Here is a 21,437-nt window from a genome sequence, read left to right on the forward strand (position 1 = left end):
TCAATGCAAGATTATTTAAAAATTTTGAGATCACCCTATAATTGATGAAACCTTGAAGAGAGACATTTTACAGTTGTATTATAAACAGTTTTTAGGAATTCATTTGAAGGTGATTTTGTTATCTGGATACAAAAGTTTACCCAGCTGCATTAGAGATAAAAAAATCAGTGTATTATAAGTAGAGGCCTGTAATTTTATTTCAAGGGGTGAGAATGTTTTTTTTTTCTCTCCCCTCATTATTATTGCCAGTTCCTATGTTGTGACTAATGCTTTAGTTATAATTTTCCTCCTTGGAAACAAAGTTCTTGTGTGTAGGGTGTTGACTAGGCTTGTTTTGGAGGTAAATGTTAGTTTTTCCAGATGTCAAAGCATAATAAAGCTTTTTTTTTCATCCTGTATTCATACACTATTCAATTAGGTTTGTTAAGGAATCTCCTTGCACATAAAATTTTAGATTTCAGACCTTTTTTCATGCATAAATTCTGAAGAATTTTGTATCTTGGATAGAAGTTTTATATTTTAGGGGGATTGGCCCTTATTTTCAGCATAAGCTAAAACCTACAATATTTGTGTACCAATCTTCTATGTAGTAGGTAATGCAGCAGTTATAATTGTTATTCTTGATTGCAGTTGTAATTGTCATTTCATGTTTTCTGATGGTGGTGATGGCAAGGACCAGTTGTTAATTTTGTTTAAAATTTTCATCATAGTTTATTGTTAGTTTTACAATATTACAGTTTTGGAATTGCGTTATGCAGCCACCACAACAAAGTATTTTTTGTACATTAATGAAGTCGTATTACAAGATAATGTATTCCAATTCAAAATAAAGTAAGTCTTACCAGTTAAAGATCTAGGCTTTGTCTAGACTACATTTTTTTTTCAACTTCTAACAAGAAATTTTATTCTAAACTAATTTATTTTGACCAGTAGTTCTATCAATTTGGAGAGGTAAATTCCCTTTTATATGTAAATTACATAAAACATGATTTGTCTGTAATTAATGAATTGTGTAGGTTTCTTGTAATCTATTACAAGTTATTTTGAATTGTTACAGTAAATGATCAAGGTAATGAACTATCATAGAATGTGAATGGCATGACCACAGTCAAACTTGTGTAAAGGATTGACCACTTAAAAAAAGTATGGATAGCTTGTTAAATATTTCCTTATGAATAAATAAAGGGTAAGGGTAGAAATAATCAAATTTGGTTTTCCTCTTACTTTATTACCTGGTAATTTACATATGAAATTTATCAGTCAATTTTTTATTGTGCACGAGTAAATGCTAATTTAAAAGCTGGTAAGTTACATATGAAATTTATCAGCTGTTAATTTTTTATTGTGCACGACGAGTAAATACTAATTTACACGCTGCAATAGATTATTTTTTATGTCTAGTATTTGGTTAAAAATGTGATTTAGGTTATTGGGCAATTTGAGTAGATACAACTGTTTAATAGTTTTCAGACATGAAATAAAAGTATTGATAATACATTAAACTTTATTGAAAATGGATAAATTAAATTAAAATGCAGATGGTCTACATGAAGTCTGTTGAGAAATTTTAAATTTCATTAGTGTAAGGTCTATGATTTTATAAAATGTTACTTTTAATATTAACCCCTAGCATTACTCAATTATGTTATGTATAGATTATAATTACTTTCATTTTTATATAAATCTAAAAAGTTATTTAAAGTTAAACCTATCAACTGTGTTCCTACAAAAATACAAACCACCGTCTTTTAATAAGTTTTTCCGTTTGATTGAACAATGGTGGCGGCGAGTTGTTCAAAGGATAATGGAAGCAGCTTAAAAGATGCCTTGTTGCCTGATAACTGTTACAACATTTTGGGGCTACTAATTGGGTAGCATTTCTGTTTTGTCCCTCCCCAGTGTTGACTTGCAAAAATGTGAACCTTGGGAAGTTTGCTTTTCTTAAACATAGCTTATGCTATGGTCAAAGTCCAGAGTAAGAGAGGGGCGTCGCCTTTCTTAATCCTGATAACACAAAAAATGCATAATCTAGTTGTGCAGTCTCTTCAGACTCCATTGGTCATTTTCTCTGTTAAGTCATAAATGCCCTGCATTGCCCTTATTAAAGAATCTTTGCTGCAACTTTTCTTGTCAGGCTGGGAGGAATGTATAGAGGAAAGGTCTCCTTTGGACCTTTTTTCGTTTAATTTGTTTGACGTCGACTACCCCCCCAAAATTGGGGGAAGTGCCTTGGTATGTGGATGGAACTTCTAGTAAAAGAAAGACATCACAGGAGAAGTCCAGGAAAATCTATCAATAAAAGTCATGTACGCATGACTCGTACCATTCCTCTCCCTAAGGGAGGGCTGTGAGGTAATGAGAAAGTCTTTTTCAGGAGCAAGTACTGAGAGTTGTCTTATAGTGGGGAAGAATTTTAAGCATACAGTACACAATAAGGGATATGTGTGGATGTTTGAAACTATTACTGGTAATTAGTCTTTTACCGGGAATTTAGGCTGTGCATGCTGAAAGCACCTTCTCCAGGAGAAGTATCTGTATGTAGTACTGCAACCTGTGCTGCCTTATACTAAGAGGGGGTTGTGCTGAAAACTTTCCCTTGCTCAGAAGAATTATCAAGACAAGCCTGCCTCTGTTAGTATTGAGCACTCAACCCAAGGGGGCCTCTCTTTAGCTTTTCTTGTGCAATATTTCTCCCCCGTTATCTCTGGGCACTCATTTCCCATACCAATAAGTATTGGTTCATAGTTCTCCAGCTGTGTGTTTTAGGTCTTGTAGCTGGTGGAAGATTGCCAAAAATGATTCTTGACATTGGAAAGAAATGTATAAAACTGTGTTGTAACCAATCCAAAGTCTTCAACTGTACCTGCAAATGCTGCTTGAAGGATGAAGCGGACAGAATTGTCGCTTCCATTTCCCCACGTGCGAGACGCCGCATGCTTGAAGCCGGTTTGGTGTGTGGTACAGGTGTTAACACACCCGTTATCAGAGCGCACATGCAACCTTCTTTCACAGTTTGAGAAAGATAACAATATGTTGTATGACAGTCCACTCAATTGGACTCCACGCACCCGTTCTTCAGGGAGAACATCAGTCGCCTGTTTCTTTCCAGCTTTTCCTGAATACAATATTGATGGAAGAGGTGCTTACGATCAGTCTTGTTGCTGGGATGAGCCTTCATATTTTCCAGTATAATCGGAACCAAGTGACCAATGGTCATGCGCTGGGAAGTATGACCAGGGAAATATTAAACTTTTTTTCATCCCATCACTATCTAGAGATTTCCTGATGTGCTGGAAATCTAAAATGCATGATCATCTTCCTATGATCTAAACCTTCCTAAGATCAGCAACCAGTCTGACAAGGTCATTGCAGCAAGATCTTCCAACTTGTTCACACAATTAGGAATCGAGATTGAATTCCTCACATCCAATCTCAGTGCTTTAAGTAAGATATGTCTTGTGCTAGTGCTATGCAACTGCACTGCTTGATGCCACACTTAGAGCTAAAGGAGAAGCAAGTGTCTTGGTCCGAAGGCATGATAGCGAGCAGTGATATGTGGGTTCTTGTTTGAGGCAAAAGTGGGGAACCACCACATTCCTTCATGTACTTGCTAACTTGTATCTCCCTGCAGTGGAGACAATTTAGAACCCTGTCAAATGAAATGCTGATGTCATGCTCATTAAGCATTTCCACCCTCCTCCTCTCTCAGGGAATGGAGTCTTTGGAGTGTCTGCTGCTTTTCACCTTAACAATGCAGCTTTACTAGAGTAGCTGAGCAATAGCCAGATATGTCACCGATGTACTAAACCCCATTCAAGATTTGATGTCCGCTGTGTAACTTGGCCACAAACTGAAAAGTGGAATGGTCTGCTCAATGCACCTCTCTCCTGGAAAGGTTAGGAAATTTTGGAAAGCTAAACCCTACCTTCCATACTTCTGAGCTTCCATGGATTTCTGACTTGCTCCAGACAGTCCAGATTTTTAAACAGTCCTGGATCTGTATTTGCCATCTTGATGAATGGCTTTCAAGGTATCACAGTATCATAATTATCTATTGAGTGAACCAAGGCAGAGTTTCTTTTTACCACAGTATGGTATTGGATATGAGTAGGTTTGGTAATAAAAATGTGACTTGCACCTATCCTAATGGCTTATTCGTCTAAGAACTGCGAGATCTGTACACCACCCAAGTAACTACATGTAAAAAGCCTTGCTTCCTTTGACACTGCTCTCGTGCAAGGGAACACAATCAATTTAGGCCATATGGATAAGAGCGTAAAGGTTCCTTACACCTTGTTAATTCCTGAAGGATAATCAGCTACCAATATCAACGCTACGCAAGGAGTGTAGCTCCATTCAGTACGTAATAACAGGCAAAACAGGTCAAAACCAAATTCATCATAGCAATCTCATTTTTGCTGAAATGTGTCCTTGAACATGGCTTCCAAGTCAGGAACCTAAGAGCAGTAGATTGAGAGCTTGTTCAACAACGTTAAGATGAGGTGCATAGTCTGAGAACCCCAATAGTTAGGTTCTTGGTGTCTATTGGACGATATACAAAAAACATCCTGAGCTGTCTACTTCTGTCTTCCTTTCTGATCAATTTATCTGCCACAAGGATGCTGTTGCTCGGAATGCAAACAGGCCACCACTGGTAAAGCTTAAAGCTGTGTGACATAGTATCTCCTTGTTTGTTAATGCAAGACACCACAGTGGTGTTAACGCTGCTCAAAACCACCGAGTGTCCTGCTATATGAGGCACAATTCTTTGATAGTTAAGGAAGCTGCTCTCATCTTCAAAAAGTATATAATCCCGGTGATCTTTCTCCGTCCAGGAGCCGGATGTCAGGTGCTGACCGAGGTGGGCACCCACACATAATGTCAAGAAAAGAAGGAAATTGGGGTGATGTAGCGAGAGCAAACATTCTTGTAGGAGTTTTTCGTCCACCATCACAGATCATTTGGATTCTTCTATCCTTGCAGGAAAGAATGGGTCGTCGAGATGTTGCATCGATGCTGATTTAAGCAGGGACCATAAATGAGATCCGAATCCTGGCACCAACTAATCCAGAGACTAAGTCCCAGGGAGAATAGACTGTTGCAGGAAGGGAGAGCTGTCTTCCACAAACGTTGCCTCTCGGGACGAGAGAACACTTCCTAAGATGGTGTCTAAGAATAGACTATCCTCTGCATAAGGGACAGGCCAACTTCTAGTAATGATGTTACCGGGTAATGATGTGGAGGTGTGTCTCACTTGTGAAGGAATGGGGAAACGCTCTCCCAAGCAAAGGCGTTTACTCTTTCCTTTTCCCCTACCTTTTAGTAGTCTCTGGTTCTGTGGTTAAGGGAAAGGCCAAGAACATAGTTTAGAGAAACAACCTATGTTAGCAAACTCCTCTCTGTTGGTCTTTGGGCTGGTTGAGTGGAAGACTTTCCTTGTCCTGAAGTTAAAACAGGAGTCCTGCGTCTCCTTCACTGCAGCTTGAATTCGACGACCGGATTGTCTTATGAAACCTAGCCCTAGCCTCTTTTTGAGCTTGAGCACCCAGTTAGCAGTTAGCCATCTGGCAAGTTAGATCTTCAGTGTCTGCCAGAACTGTGTTTATCCAGAAGGATGCCTACACAGTCACCATGACTGTGACCCCCTATGACCAGCCCCTCTGCTGCTAAGAATGAAATGCAGCTAAGTATTCTGAAGATCAGCTTATACTTGATGTTGCCACTGCCATATCAAATGGAAGAGGAAAAAGGAAAGCTAGTGTATAGTAGTACTTATTTTGTCTAGGAGAGGTTGTCAGGATTAGGCAGGGAAATTTTCCCACCCTAAGCGAGTCTTTGAGAATTGGATCTCCACCTTGCCTAACATTTCCTTAGCAAAAATTGACTAAAAGTTCATACTTGGGTCTGGCATTACTCGGGATGTGGCACAGATCATTCGCTGAAAAATTGCCTTTTGGAGGCAAGGTCACTGCTTCTCAAGACATAACTTCTCCTTCAGGGACTTAAGATTAAAAGTTGGCATCCTTTTTCAGATCGACAAAAACATCCTAATCTCAGATCCTTACAATTTGCAGACGGCTGAAAAATCTGCGGGTCTAGAGGACATTGCAGTACTAATGTGTTTGCAAAATTCTTATGGGCACAGGCCGAGATGAGAGATTGCTAGATGTTGTGGAGTGGTCCACTGGCACACTTATTTACAGGGCGACAAATCTATCAAGGTGAAAGAGAACCTCTGTGGGTTCCTTGTCACTCCTGGGAAGGTTAACAGGGTTCCTGCCCCCCCTTGAAAGTCTAGAAGAGCTTGCTTACCCAAAAGTGAGAGACAGAGCTTTAGAAGATGCGTTGCATAAGTGATAAGGTGAGAAGTATCCATGAGAGGTGCTTACACGAAAACGATCGATAGGCGAAGCTCAGCATGATGAAGAGCGCCTCAAAAGACAAGCGCTTATGATGCATGAATAGAGGGAGAGTTCTCTGGGGGTAGAAAAGTCTAAATCATCAGGGCTATGTTCAACCCTGTGAGGAACAGGAACCTGGTCTGAAAGAGAGCCCTTGTCTAGAACTGTGGTGAAGGCCATAAGGTAAGACGGGCAATGCAGGGAAACACTCTTTGAGGAATCCTGTCATCTAGAGAAATGGGAGGACAAAGGTCTGGAAGCTTAAGTCCTAGAGGATAGTCTGGGTGGTGAGTCATCTTTTGAGACAGACTTACTTTAATAGGCAGATAGTATCATCCTCTGGAAATGAAGGATGATAGCAAGGTTGTGCAGCAACCCTGTAAGCATGTTCTGAAGACCTATGCTTGAGTAGGTAAACTTGTAGAAGGGCTAGAGTTATTTGCTTGCTGAACAGAGCAAAAGCACTGGAGACAGAGCATACTCAACACCATGCTCAGCCTCTGCAGATAACAGGGCAACAATCAACTCTCGGGCAGCCACTGGGTGGCAATGACCTCGGGCGGGTGTCTGAAACCAAGGAACTGATGAAACTCCTCCTTAAGAAGGGAACATGGTATCCCAAAGGAGTGCCACAGTATACAGAGCGCGTTGGACCTCTGAAAAGAAGAGAACTTTCCCCCCGTAATAGAAGGTCCTGCTGGGGAAACTGATGGACCTTCCTGTCAGAGGAAGCCAATGGAGAAATCAGATGGGAGAGTACCAAGAGTGGAAGAAGCTGCCCAGGGCTATTTTGACTTCAGAGGATCCTGACTCAGAAGGCGAAGAAGCCTTCTTTGTATTCCTCCTTTCACTGGAAGGCTGGCCACTCCTATCATCAGAAGGGGAAACTTGGAAAAAGTATCCCCTTGACCTTGAAGACAGCTTATAATGATCCACATTAAGTGAAGTAATGAATATCTTGGGCAGCACAACGGAACATTTCCTTATGCGTTTATGTAAGCAATCACGCTGAGAGAAGTGTGGACCCGCTGACAGCCAAGATCTAGGAAATTCGTCAGTGAGCTAGCAGGGATGAGAGTTACCTCCTTACTATATAAATAGGTAAAACACCTTTATCTTAACTACCATGTTCCAGCTTCGCTATTATCTTTCTCCTGTGGTAAAGGACTATGGTTTTTATTCATGTAGGAACAAGTAAATTTCTTGATATATAATTTTCATCAATTTTCATTAATATTTGCTATACAAACCTGTGTCCTGCAAGGTGTAGTTTTATGTACATTTAAAGTTGCTCTACCAAGCATGTGGGTGTAGTCTAACCAAGACCTTTTAACACTGTTCCAAATTTGCTGACTTTATATCCTCTGTTCCAACTTAGCTGATGTTATATCCTCTGTTCCAACTTTGCTGATGTTATATCCTCTGTTCCAACTTTGCTAACGTTATATCCTCTGTTCCAACTTTGCTGACGTTATATCCTCTGTTCCAACTTTGCTGACGTTATATCCTTTGTTCCAACTTTGCTGACGTTATATCCTTTGTTCCAACTTTGCTGACGTTATATCCTCTGTTCCAACTTTGCTGTTATATCCTAATAATCAAGGAAATAAGTTATGTCAATATTTTTGAGTTGTGCATTCATACGCATACACACATTTTAATCTATATTTAAAAGTAATTGTCAATTTTTTTTTCATTGATCTAAGATTATAAGAAACTAAATTTATATATATTGTACCTGGATGGAGAAGACTAAAATGTTACTCAAATACTGTAGTAATGTTACAAAAATACTGTAGTATTAAAACGTATGTTCATGTATTTTTTATATGTAAAATAAAAATGGTTGTTAAATTCTGAATTTCTTTAGTATACATTATTCATAGAAAATAAAAAAAATTGTATCAGTTATTAAGAAAATATGATTTTCAAGTGGATACTTTGGTGGATTCATATAATATTGTTAGCAAAGTTTTAATTTGCCAATGGGTTTTTTCAGTTATTAATGGAAATTTAGTAAAGTTTTTCCTGCTCTTTAAATAAAAAAAATTACTAAGACAGCATAATTTGACAATGATTAAGCATGAATTGCTTCAGGTTGATCCCAATATAAGAGTGTGTGTGTGGTACATCTTTCCAGGCAAGATGAAATTACAGTTAACTGAGAACACATACTATAAGAGTTTAGGAGTTTTAATTTAAAATTAATTTTTGAGCTGTATACCTTAATTCCACCGATCACATCTGCGTCGGCTCCAAACATATGTAACTACCAGGTAATTATCTTTACCCTCATAGATTGTGACCAACCGAAAACAGGTCCAAAATAGGTCATTATGAATGAGTTAATTAAATTACGGAAATCTCTGTAAAGGACGAAACTAAAAGCACAACACCTGCTTTGGAACGAACAGTCGTCAAAATCTTTAGCCCTTATCGGTTTCAACTGTTTAACAGGTAACTACTTGTCAATTGGAAAATTGACATAGTCCTCTCTCCCTCCCCATTGGTGGTGGGGGGATATCTTCACAAACCGGGTTACCAAGCCATTCATTAATATTATGTTGTCGTAAACCTGCTTTTGATATGGGGAGGTGGAAAGGGCCTTCCTTTAAATTATACAAGTGTTCAAAAATTAATTTTAAGTGAGAAATGAAATTTTTACTTGATTCTGCCAATTACCAGCTTTTATCCTGGATGCCGCGGGGGCATAAAACAATTAGAATAGCGCCAACGTTATCCCTGCGTGTCGTAAGAGGCGACTAAAAGGGACGGGACGAGGGGGCTGGGAACCCCCTCTCCTGTAAAAGTATCCTGTGAGACAGCAACAAAGAGATGGAGCTGGGGGGAGAGTGACTGCTCCCCGCACTCTAGTTTTGGGGTGTTTGAATGTGCGTGGATGTAGTACGATAGAGAGTAAAAGATGTGAGATTGGAAGTATGTTTAGAAGTAGAAGGATGGATGTATTGGCATTGTGTGAGACAAAGATTTTTGAAAGGAAAGGGTGAAGTGATGTTTGGTGAAATGTCCGGTAGAGTGTCTGGGATTGAAAGGGGAAGAGCGAGAGAGGGTGTGGCTTTATTGCTGAGTGAATGGATGACAGGTAAAGTAGTGGAATGGAAGGAGATATCATCTAGGTTAATGTGGGTAAGGGTTAGGTTGGGTAGGGAATGTTGGGCGTTTGTCAGTGCGTATGGGCCAGGTAGTGAGAAAAGTGAAAGAGCGGAATGAGTTTTGGAATGAATTAACTAGGTGTGTAGAAGGACTGGGTAGAAGGAATTATGTAGTTGTTATGGGTGACTTAAATGCTAGAGTGGGTGCTGGAGAGGTAGAAGGTGTCATTGGAAAGTATGGCGTACCAGGTGAAAATGAGAGTGGTGAGAGACTGGTAGATATGTGTGTTGAACAAGAGATGGTAATAAGTGCTAGCTTTTTTAAGAAGAAAGATAGAAATAAGTATACATGGGTAAGAGTGGCAAATGGAAGAGTAGTAGAAAGGGCATTAATGGATTATGTGTTGATAACTAGAAGAATGTTTGGAAGATTGAAAGACGTGCACGTGTTTAGGGGTATGGCTAACGGTATGTCTGATCCTTTTTTGGTGGAAGGAAAATTGGTTGTAGCAAAAGAGTGGGGGAATAGATTAGGTTGATGTAAAAGAGAGCTAGTGAGGGTTGAAGAGCAAATAAAACCTGGGGTAAAAAGTAAATATCAGGAAAGGTTGAAAATGGCATATGACGAGGTGAGAGTAAGAGAAACTGGTAATTTAGAGGAGGAGTGGAAGTTAGCAAAAGAAAATTTTGTTGGGATTGCAAGTGATGTATGTGGCAAGAAGGTTGTTGGAGGCATCATGAGGAAGGGCAGTGAATGGTGGAATAAAGGAGTGAAGGTAAAAGTGGAAGAGAAAAAGAGGGCTTTTGAAGAATGGCTGCAGAGTAATAGTATAGAGAAGTATGAAAAATAAAGAGAGAAAAAGGTGGAAGTAAAGCGCAAGGTACGTGAGGCAAAGAGGGCAGCTGATCTAAGGTGGGGTCAGGGACTGGGTCAGTCATATGAAGAGAATAAGAAGAAGTTATGGAAAGAAGTGAAGAGAGTAAGAAAGGCCGGCACAAGAATTGAAGAGACAGTGAAAGATGGAAATGGAAGGTTGTTAAAAGGAGAGGAGGCAAGGAAAAGGTGGGCGGAATATTTTGAAAGTTTGCTGAATGTTGAGGATGATAGGGAGGCAGAGATAATTGCTGTTCCAGGTGTTGAGGTGCCAGTGATGGGAGATGAGAATGAGAGAGAGATTACAATAGAGGAAGTGAGGAGAGCACTAGATGAAACGAGAGTAGGAAAAGCATCTGGTATGGATGGTGTGAAAGCTGAGATGTTGAAGGAAGGGGGTGTGACTGTAATTGAATGGTTGGTGAGATTGTTTAATGTGTGTTTTGTGTTGTCAATGGTACCAGTAGATTGGGTCTGTGCATGTATTGTACCACTATATAAGGGTAAGGGAGATGTGCATGAGTGTTGTAATTCAAGAGGTATTAGTTTGTTGAGTGTAGTTGGAAAAGTGTATGGTAGAGTACTGATTAATAGGATTAAGGATAAAACAGAGAATGCAATCTGGGAAGTACAGGGGGGTTTTAGAAGAGGTAGGGGTTGTATGAATCAGATTTTTACAGTTAGGCAGATATGCGAGAAATATTTAGCAAAAGGTAAGGAGGTGTATGTTGCGTTTCTGGATCTGGAGAAAGCATATGATAAGAGTTGATAGGGAAGCAATGTGGAATGTGATGAGGTTATATGGAGTTGGTGGAAGGTTGTTGCAAGCAGTGAAAAGTTTCTACAAAGGTAGTAAAGCATGTGTTAGAAAAGGAAATGAAGTGAGCGATTGGTTTCCGGTGAGTGGGGCTGAGACAGGGATGTGTGATGTCGCCGTGGTTGTTTAACTTGTATGTTGATGGAGTGGTGAGAGAGGTGAATGCTCGAGTGCTTGGACGAGGATTAAAACTGGTAGACGAGAATGATCATGAATGGGAGGTAAATCAGTTGTTGTTTGCGGATGATACTGTACTGGTAGCAGACACAGAAGAGAAGCTTGACCGACTAGTGACAGAATTTGGAAGGGTGTGTGAGAGAAGGAAGTTGAGAGTTAATGTGGGTAAGAGTAAGGTTATGAGATGTACGAGAAGGGAAGGTGGTGCAAGGTTGAATGTAATGTTGAATGGAGAGTTACTTGAGGAGGTGGATCAGTTTAAGTATTTGGGGTCTTGTTGTTGCAGCAAATGGTGGAGTGGAAGCAAAAGTACGTCAGAGAGTGAATGAAGGTTGCAAAGTGTTGGGGGCAGTTAAGGGAGTAGTAAAAAATAGAGGGTTGGGCATGAATGTTAAGAGAGTTCTATATGAGAAAGTGATTGTACCAACTGTGATGTATGTACCAACTGTGATGTATGGATCGGAGTTGTGGGGAATGAAAGTGATGGAGAGACAGAAATTGAATATGTTTGAGATGAAGTGTCTGAGGAGTATGACTGGTGTATCTCGAGTAGATAGGGTCAGGAATGAGGTGGTGAGGGTGAGAACGGGTGTGAGAAATGAGTTAGCGGCTAGAGTGGATATGAATGTGTTGAGGTGATTTGGCCATGTTGAGAGAATGGAGAATGGCTGTCTGCTAAAGAAGGTGATGAATGCAAGAGTTGATGGGAGAAGTACAAGAGGAAGGCCAAGGTTTGGGTGGATGGATGGTGTGAAGAAAGCTCTGGGTGATAGGAGGATAGATGTAAGAGAGGCAAGAGAGCGTGCTAGAAATAGGAATGAATGGCGAGCGATTGTGACGCAGTTCCGGTAGGCCCTGCTGCTTCCTCCGGTGCCTTAGATGACCGCGGAGGTAGCAGCAGTAGGGGACTCAGCAGTATGAAGCTTCATCTGTGGTGGAAATGTGGGAGGTTGGGCTGTGGCACCCTAGCAGTACCAGCTGAACTCGGCTGAGTCCCTGGTTAGGCTGGAGGAACATAGAGAGTAGAGGTCCCCTTTTTTGTTTTGTTCTTGTTGATGTCGGCTACCCCCCAAAATTGGGGGAAGTGCCTTTGGTATATGGATATGGATGGAACAGCTGATATAATTAAGTAATCTTTAAAAAATACAAATAGATTTGAGAGGATCTCGTAGTTACCTTGACTGATATCGGATCTTTCCAAGCATTGTAGTGAGCTGAATCACCTTCAGCCAAGTGTAGTCATGGCTGGGTCAGTCTTGAAGCCTAGTCCACTAACTACCCTATTTTAACAAAGTCCCTAACCTTGTTATCAACACCTTGCATACGTCGCTTAAGCCCGTTAGTCTAGTCATACGTCTGAAATAAGGTAGGTATAGATCCCGATGGGCCATCACTGTCTTCCTCTCGTGCATTTATACACCTGACTACACGAGGTTTTCAATCGCACAGAGTGAGCCCTTATTCATACCCCATTTCCTTAAAGCCTTTCATTCTTCCTTACATACACCAGCCATTATTCATACTCCATTTCCTTCATCCTTACATACACTAAGTATTCAGGGTAGGAAACCGAGAAGATGTTAACTAAGAATTACTTCAGCTGTGCTAACTGGACCAAGAGATCGTATGTTATCATGCAAAGACTCCAAGTCCTTATGGTAGTGGGAAGGAAAAATTGTATTCCTTTTCCATAAAGCATTCAGGACTGATTTCAGTGAAGAGTTCCTCCAAAAGGAAAGAGACGTGGAATAACCCCTCAGACTGTGGGTACCTCTTCCCTTCTTGGAAGCACCATCTGATAAAGATTGAAGAGGAGCTTTTGCTACAAGTCTCCTGATAAAGAAAGAAACAGCAGTTTTTGTCATGGCCTTCGACTGTAGTTTAAGTGAGACGAAGAGAACACAGGGTCTGAGAGGGATAGCCTTGGTTCTTGCCAGATAATAGCATAAGGTTCTGACTGGGCAGTACAGTGTCTCCTCCTCCAGATGCTCAACTGTTTCACTTAAAAAAGAAGAAACACTCTAGGGAGATGGTTAGACTCGGATTAAGTCTTGGATCTGAATTCTGGAAGGTATGTAAGGATCATATCCCTTCCTCTTGTGCCTACAGTACCAAAAATGGCTTTTATCTCTCTCCCAGTCTCTTGGCTGTAGCTAATGTAACTAAGAAAAGAATTTTGGTAGTCAAGTCTTACAAAAACGCTAACCTGAGAGGTTCAAACGAAGCGCCTGCTAAAAGCTCGAGAATCATTAAAAGTCCTAATTGGGAGGACTAACGGATAACTTGGCACCTGAGAGTGAAAGCTTTCTCTACTTCCATAGATAAAGGAGGATATCCGCAATCTTTGGAACTGTAAGTCTAGACGAAGTGTGGTGGTTCCTCTTGCACTAAACTCTATAAAGGCCAGAATGGGGCTACCAGGGTCATCGTGCACCTCTATGATGACTAAAATTTTGCGTGAAGTCCTGGTCTATCATTCCTAAAGGTGGAAATGCCCAAGTCTGTAGGTTCCTCCAGTCTTGGAGCATAGTGTCGACCCCAGCTGACCGAGTATCTTTCCGAGGCCTGAAATATGCCAAAGACAAATTTAAAACGGTTCCAAAAAGGTCTACGTTTCCTGGCCAAAGGTGTACAAGGCGATCTACTACCTCCTGGCAAAGGGTCCATTCAAAACCTATCACCTGCTCCCTCCTGCTTCCCTAGAATGAACTGGGGTCGGAGAATAAAGTCGTGATATTCTGCCCACTGTAGAATCTCCTTAGCAAGAAGGTTGAGAAGTTGGGACTTTATTCTCCATCCTTTCTTCAGATAGGGGAGATCGCGGGGGAGTTGTCTGCATACACCTCCAATTTATGGACCTGGAGCTCAGCTCTGAGGAGGAGTCAATAACCCAGCAATGCTCTCCTGCTGAAGAGAAGCTCCTCACCCTATGTCTGAAGCGTTTGTATGCAGAACAAGCGTAAGTTCGAGGACTTTAGAGTACTAGTCCTGCATTGAAGTGTATCCTGGAACCACCAAAGATGATCCTCCCAAGTGTGTGCTGTCCACTTAATTTGTTTGGTGCTGTCTTGCTAGGCCCAATGTGGTCTCAATGTGAATTGAAGATCCCTCATACAGCGTCTCCCGTTGGGAACTAGTAACATGAGAGAGACAACATGGCCTAAAAGGCTTGTCCATAGAGAAACTCTTGGGGTTGGATGTATCAAGAATTTCTCTATAATTCTCCTGATGATTTTCCTCTCGAGATGGGAAGACCCTTAAAAGAGGAGATATCTTCATTCCCAAATACAGTGATACCTCGGTACTCGACCATAATCCGTTCGAGATCCGTGTTCGACCTCCGATTTGTTCGAGTACCGAATTTTTTTTCCCCATAAGAAATAATGGTATATATTCTATTCCGTTCCCAAGCACTCGAACAGGCCCAAAATATTAATAAAACGTGTACCTAAACAACAATAATTATCTAAATGTGTATGAAATTGGTCAGAAAATCCTATAAAACAATTTTAAACCATTTACTGTACTAAAATAAAACAATTTTAAACCATTTTCTGTACTGTAGTGAACATACCTTTGAGCAGCGGTTCGATGGCATACAGGGATGGATGTGGAGAGGATGGAAGGGGGAGGTTACTGCTTGGAAGGAGAGTCCCCTTCCATGATGTGGCGGGGTAGTTCTCCTTCAGGAGTTGTTTCTCTCTCCAATGAAAGGGTGGGCAGATCTATTTCAGGGGTTTCTTCTCTTCTTTGTCTCTTCTTTGGAGGAGAAACAGGCTTTGATGTAGCAGCTTTCTTTTCTTTTGTGAAAAACTGGTCTATTGTTAATTGTTTCTTCCTCCTCTGCAGTATTCTTCGAAAATGATACATGACACTATCATTAAACATATGCACTGCCCGGTTTGCTACTGCAATTTCTGGGTGGTATTTTTCAGCAAAAGCCTGCACATCTGCCCACTTGGAACAAATTTCATTGATGAGAGAACTTGGAACATCCTCCCTTACCTCATCCTCTTCTGAAGATTCCTGCTCCACAATCAGATCCTGCTGCTGTTGTTGTTGCAGGTGCAACAATTCCTCCACAGTCAACTCGGTAGAATGGCTTTCTACAAGCTCATCAATATCATCCTTGTCGACCTCAAGCCCCAAACTCCTGCCCATGACAACAATTTCCTCAACGACATCAGTGTCATCAGAAATTACAGGGGTAGCAGTGCTTGGACCCGCCTCTGGTTGGAAACCTTCAAACTCCCTCTCTGTGACACATGATGGCCACAGCTTACGCCAGGCAGAGTTCAATGTCCTATAGGTCACACCTTGCCAAGCTTGGTCAATCATGTTAACAGAGTTGAGGATGCTGAAGTGTTCCTTCCAGAATTCCTTTAGGGTCAACTTCGTGTCACTGGTCACTTCAAAACACTTTCTGAAAAGGGCCTTGGTATAGAGTTTTTTGAAGTTTGAAATGACCTGTTGGTCCATGGGCTGGAGTATGGGAGTAGTATTGGGGGGCAAGAATTTGATTTTGATAAAGCTGTATTCTTCTTTCAAGTCATCCTCGAGACCTGGAGGATGTGCAGGAGCATTGTCCATAACCAGAAGACATTTCATTGGCAAGCTCTTTTCAATGAGGTAAGCCTTAACCTGGGGGGCAAACACTTCGTTTATCCACTCAGTAAAGAATTGTCTTGTGACCCAAGATTTAGTGTTCGAGCGCCACATAACTGGTAGTGCACTTTTACAAATATTATTTCGTTTGAACACCCGGGGGTTGTCCGAGTGGTACACTAACAAGGGTTTGATCTTGCAATCGCCACTTGCATTTGCACACAGCAACAATGTTAGCCTATCTTTCATTGGCTTGTGACCTGGCATCTTCGTCTCGTCCTTGGTAATGTACGTATTGGCTGGCATTTTCTTCCAAAATAACCCAGTCTCATCACAATTAAAGACTTGTTGTGCGATCAAATTTTGTTCATTTATGTACCGATCGAATTCCCCCACGTATTTATCGGCTGCAATTTGATCCGAACTAGCTGCCTCCCCATGCCTAGTAACACGATGAATACCTGTTCTATTACGAAACTTTTCAAACCAACCCCTGCTCGCTTTAAATGTAAATGAATCACTTTCACTGGTACTCGGACTTTTCTTCACTAATTCTTCATAGATATGCAACGCTTTTTCACAAATGAACGCTTCACTAACACTTTCCCCGGCCAACTGTTTTTCTTTAATAAATATTAAAAGCAACTTTTCCATCTCCTCAATCACTTGTGGCCTTTGCTTAGTTACCGCCGTAACTCCCGTTGCAACATTCGCCTTCTTAATCATTTCTTTATGCTTTAAAAACGTAGAAATGGTCGACTTCGCCATTCCGTATTCTACCGCTAAATCGGACACTCGTACACCATTCTCATATTTCGCTATAATTTCCTTCTTCAACTCGATCGTTGTTCGCACTGTTTTCCTCTTCTCCTTCCCCTTAACACTCATTACTTTCTTGGGACTCATTATGAAAGCTAAAAAAGCAATTAAAAGCACTGAAAATCACTAAATCACAACGAATGCTGATCGCGCGTTGTCTGAGTGACGCTCTCGAGAGAACTGATGCTTCCCGAACAAGCGAGAGTGGCCGAGATGGCGCGATCATCACAAAGCCCATGCGGTCGTCACGTGTTCGGCTGGTCGAGTACCGAATTTTTGGTCGAGCACCGCAGCAAAAATTTCTCGAAAATTTTGGTCGAACTCCGAATTGTTCGAGTATAGAGTCGTTCGACTACCGAGGTATCACTGTAAGTCGTCTGTTGAGATGGTGTGAGATAAGACTTCTTGTGGTTTATCTTTATTCAAAGTGTCCTGCAAAGATGAAGGACCAATTCCTTCACACAAAGAGCTTCCTGAAGAGATGAAGATAGGAAGAGCCAGTCGTTCAGGTAACAGCACATCCGAATACCCATACCGTGGAGTTTGGCTGCAACTGGGGCCATGATCCTGGTGAAGACCTGAGGAGCAGTTGCCAGTCTGAAGTAGAGACACTTTAACTACCAAGTCTTCTCTCCCCACGGAAGCACATTAGATGGCGAGAGTCCTGATGAATTGGAACTTGGAGATAAGCATCCTGAAAGTTGATGGTAAAGAACCAGTCCCCTTTCCTTATAGCTAGAACTTCATAATCTCTACGAAAGAGTTGAGGATAGAGAGATCGATGATGGGTCTCCAACCCCCTGAGGCTTTCATTACCACAAACATGTGGCTGTGAAAACTCCAAGAGTTGGGCGGGGCTGGCTCTATGGCTCCCTTGAACTCTACTAGCTGTAATATCTCCTCCCTGAGCTCTCATTGCTTTGCGGACCTGCCGGATTAACTGATGGATGGTGGTGAACGACTGTTCAAGGGTGGTCAAGATTATCCTGTACCCTTCCCTCAATAAGATGGTCACCCAAGGGTCTGAATTCAGGGCCTCCCAAGCCTACCAATGATGATGTAGGCAGCCACCCACTTGTTCATGTGAAGGAACTGGCCCCTATTTCTGAAAACCCTTTGGGACAGGAGTCTTTAAGGACCCGAAGTCGTCGTCCTTGTCCTGCTTCCTAGCCTGGAAGTTTGATGAAGCAACAGCTGTGGACTTCCGCTTCTTTCCATATCTATTCTGACCACCTCGCATTTACCCGAATTCCTCTGGGTGTAGGACTGTTTCTGTTGTGGCTTATTTGAAAGATATTTCTTTAACAAATCATTTAGCATATGTTCCTTCCGCATCTTGGAAAACAGGTGGGGCTGAAAGAGAATGTCCTCCAGAATTGCAAGTTGAAAAAGGTGATGTCCAAACATCTGGGATTCCCTCAGTAGGTCTTTATGATGCATGGAGAGAAGCAAGGGCTATGTTGAGAAAATGGTCCCTTCTTTGACCCATCGGGTAAGCCTTGTGGGAAGTACCCTCCTTCATCTGGTCCTCAAGGCAACGTCCATAGAACTGGCTATCTGTAGGTAGAAGGATCAATGCACTGTGAGGAAAAAAGGTACCATCAGAAAAGCTGTCAATATATACCACAGCCAGGCCAGAATATTCTCAAACTCCTGCACTCTCCTAACGGAGGCTTCAAGACTCCTGCATTCTTCTACTGGGATACCAACCATGGTGCATTCACCTTTCACTCATTTTGGTAACAAGTCCTCAAAGGAGAGATTGAGAGGTGTTAGAGCTGGTCCATAAGAATCTTCTTCCATCTGCAGTTATCTCTTGGTCTTGTCTAGAGCAATGGTGAGGTATTGGATGCATCCCGCCTGACTTCTTTCCTTTGCTTATTTCCCGACTCTCTGACGAGCTAACTCTAAGGGTTCTGACAGGGTCCATTTAGGGTAATCTGTCCAACGAAAGCTTCTCCATACCCTGAACAATGCGATTCAGGGGGGCTTAGAGGAAGCCGACACCTCCTTCACTTGTTGAACACTCTCTGAGAAGGCTTTCTCAAAAAGACTTGTCAATTCCCTGAAGGAATTAGGGATCGTAGTCTCAAAAGCTGTCATCCATTTTGTCGTCCTGAAGAACTCTTAAATTTCTTCACTCCGCTGCGCCCAAAGTCGCCTGGAGAATTCTGTATCTCCTTCGTTGGTTGAGGAACCTGTAGAAGGAGACCTGTGATCATGCCAGGTCCTCGGCTGAGAACATTGCGAAGACCTGGGGCTTCTGGTAGGCGAAAGAGATCTACTCCTGAAGAGAATGGCTTTGGGAGTGACATCTTCCAGTATCACAGGATAAAGAATGATGAGAATGTTTGGAAAATCTCCAGGACCTCGTAGGAGGCCGAAGGAGATATATGGTGGGATCTAACGGATGAACGGCTAATTCTCACCCTCCTGATGAGTCCTGGAATAAGGAGAAAGGCGGTCTGAGGAAAGATGGGACCAACTCTGGTTGCTTCTCTTTCAAGACTGGCTTCTGGACCTTCAGTCAGAGGAGACACTAAAGAGTCCCTCGAGGACCTGAGGGATGAGAGTCAGGGTGTGTGGTTTGAAGAGTGATGCGACATTCCTTTGAGACTGGGTCTCGACGTCAATCTAGCCTTGAAAGACATGCTTGAGGGGGACTGTTGAGAATTATGTCTCCTACGGCAAGACAAGCTCCTACATAAACATTTCGTACGACTGGATCTTGGAGAAGACCTCCCTTGGTCTGAAGGTTCATAGTCCTGAGAAGGAGCTGGGGAGCTCCCTCGTTGAGAGTGAGTACGAAATCTTGACCTCCCTGGATCTGAAGATATAGGAGCCTAAGAAGGTGTAGGGGTGCGAGGGTGCTGACTATGTGATGAAGTAGTGATGGGGTTTCTTCATCCAAGTTGCACACACACCCATCAGGGTGAGTGTGAACTGGACCTGCAACCTTTCCTGCTTTGGGGAGGGGATCACCTCATGGTGTTCACTTGCCTCAGCGACTGGCATACCAAGGGCAGGTACAGAGCTGGAAGGAAATACAGTAACTTTTAAAGCACTGAAGGAATTCACTAAAGAGGAAATGTCCTCACTCACCTTTACGAACTTTGCCTCCTTATAATAGCATAAGAACTATCAGCGGTAACCGTTGTAGCTGGAGAAACTGACTAGGCAACATCTACAGAGGAGCTAAAACTATCTAACTCTCCTTCTTGGACACTGTTCTTTGGAGGTTCTACCCCCTCCCCTAATGCTGAACTAATCTCCTGTTAAGGTGAGGATCTAACCTCGTCCTCCGGTAGACCACTCTTCATGGTCTTTATTTATAACTACTACGTTTCTTTGCTAAAGAGTCCATATGCTTGACATTTAAATTACGGTTTCTTTAGACCTACCCTTAGACTCATTACAAGTAGCATTAACGTCACACTTAATACCTCTACAGGGCTGACAAAGATAATGAGAGTTGATCAAAGGCAAACTTTCTACTTATCCTAGTTGAGCAATTACTGCAGGAATGCATAGAGTCTCAGAGTCAGATGGCATACTCATAGTGCACTAACACCATCAAAGGATCCAAAAACACTTGAAGGCAACAAATCCAAGGTGTAGTAGATATCAAAAACCAAAAATAAATTCAACATCAGAATGTTAGAGCAACAGCACGAAAGTGCTTCTGTGAATACAGATGATTAAAGAATGGCTCAGTAACTGGCTGGTGGAGAGACCCCCCTAACCATTGGTGGGGAAGGGAGAGAGGACAAGATAACCAACTGTCAATTTTTCAAGTTGACAAGCAGTTACCTGGTAAACAGTTAAAGCCGACAAGGGCTAAAGATTTTGACGTCCATTCATTACAAAAAGTCTACAGGTATTGCGCTTTTATTTTCCTTCTTTATCGAGATTTCCTTAATTTAATTAACTTTTATGATAGAGACTTTTTGGACCTGTTTTCTGTTGGTCACAATCAATGAGGGCACGATAATTAGTCATCTAATTAGTTATATCTGGTTGGAGCCAACACAGATGCGATCAGTTGAATTAAGTTATACAGGATAAGTGCGAGACAAATGTATAGCATTTGTTCTTGAAAAATATTGTCACTGAGCTTGCAAAGCATATGTTAAGCTTTGTTTTCTGCTGAAAATTTTTCTGAGGTTTAAAAAAAAAAATAAAACAATCAACTGGAACATACACCCTATAACACACACACTCTGGAACAAATTGGATGCATTAGTACAGCGGGTATCCTAGCTTGACCACAGGTATTGTACACCTTAAAGAACTGCTCCAAAAACATATTTTATATGGATAACTAAGAACGGATGTGAAGACTAAACCAAGGTAACCTAAGGAAATACAAAACCCCACAAACTAACCATTGCTAGCAACCATTACATTAGAGAAAGATTGTTAAAAACTTCTCTGGTCTGGAGAAGGTTGTTAAAAACTTGTCTCTGGTCTGGAGAAGGGTTGCCAGCATATCTTGCTATAGAGGGACAGCAGTGACACCAAACCCCTAACTGGAGTATGTAACATACAACGAGGTATGGACGTCCATGATTTATAGCACCATGTCTGAAAAATATTTTTTTTTAATTGCCTCCTGAGGAAAAAAGGTATTG

General features: G+C 41.7%; 1 long non-coding RNA gene across 1 annotated transcript in view; it reads right to left on the bottom strand.

Moving 5' to 3' along the window:
- Positions 1–232: 232 nt before the first annotated feature.
- Positions 233–21,437, bottom strand: part of LOC137627795 (uncharacterized) — a 53,520-nt gene continuing 32,315 nt past the window's right edge. The window contains exons 3-4 of the long non-coding RNA XR_011041222.1: positions 21,192–21,390; positions 233–1,554 (exon numbers count right to left, since the gene is read on the bottom strand). This is a non-coding gene — a long non-coding RNA (uncharacterized lncRNA). The remainder of the gene's footprint in view (positions 1,555–21,191; positions 21,391–21,437) is intronic.

This window comes from Palaemon carinicauda, chromosome 35 (assembly GCF_036898095.1).
Source record: "Palaemon carinicauda isolate YSFRI2023 chromosome 35, ASM3689809v2, whole genome shotgun sequence".
NCBI lineage: Eukaryota > Metazoa > Arthropoda > Malacostraca > Decapoda > Palaemonidae > Palaemon > Palaemon carinicauda.